At 34.9% G+C, this 921-nt stretch overlaps 1 non-coding gene across 1 annotated transcript; it reads right to left on the reverse strand.

Moving 5' to 3' along the window:
* Positions 1 to 567: 567 nt before the first annotated feature.
* Positions 568 to 672, reverse strand: LOC121210205 (small nucleolar RNA R71). Its single transcript, XR_005905329.1, has one exon. It is a non-coding gene; the product is annotated as a small nucleolar RNA R71 (small nucleolar RNA).
* Between the last annotated feature and the right edge of the window lie 249 nt (positions 673 to 921).

The raw sequence follows: 921 nt of genomic DNA on the forward strand, positions 1-921 counted from the left end.
AAGTCAAATGAATAAATCGTCTGATTTAGAGTTAAATAACAAGTGATGTCTAGGTGGATTTTTCCTTGGGTATTGTCTTAATCAATCAAGTTTTCCCAAAAGCTTTTCCTCAAATTTCTCTCTGTGCACCCTTAGTTTAGTTAATTAGTTTAGATAAACAAATCCCTTAATTTTTAGGCTAGATAATAAAAAGAAAGTAATTACTAGTACTCTTTGTTCCTTTGGGTTCGACAATCCAGTCTTGCTAAAGCTATACTACTGTTCGATAGGTAAACTTGCCTTCATCGTGATAATAGTTAGTTTCAAGAACGATTAATTATAAATTTTTAAAACCTGTCGCGAATATTACGTATCAAGTTTTTGGCGCTGTTGCTAGGGAACTAAGATATTAGGAACACTCGATTTTTATTACTTTAGCTGTTTTACTTTATTTGCAATTTAATTTTTTTTCCTTTCTAATTTTCTCTTTTATTCACTTCTGGAAGGTTACCACGAGGGTCAATCACTACTTGGGAACAAATGATCGAAAAGTTTTTACTTAAATATTTTTTGCCGGCTAAAACAGGTAAATTAAGGAGTGAACTCTTCTTTAGTGCAGATGGATATAGAAACACTATATGATGCATGGGAGAGATACAAGGACCTGTTGAGAAGGTGCCCTCACCATGGGTTACCACTCTGGCTACAGGTTGAAACTTTTCACAATGGGCTGAATCCTTCGACTAGACAGATGGTTAATGTAGCCGCTGGTGGGACAATCAATAATAAGACACCTAAGGATGCTTATGAATTTATAGAAGAGATGTCACTAAATAATTATCAGTGGCAAGTCATGAGGACAAAGCCAACGAAAGCAACCAGCATTTTTAACGTCGATTCAGTCACCATGCTCTCTAATCAGGTTGAACTTTTGAATAAAAA

This window comes from Gossypium hirsutum, chromosome A11 (genome assembly GCF_007990345.1).
Source record: "Gossypium hirsutum isolate 1008001.06 chromosome A11, Gossypium_hirsutum_v2.1, whole genome shotgun sequence".
Classification (NCBI taxonomy): Eukaryota; Viridiplantae; Streptophyta; class Magnoliopsida; order Malvales; family Malvaceae; genus Gossypium; species Gossypium hirsutum.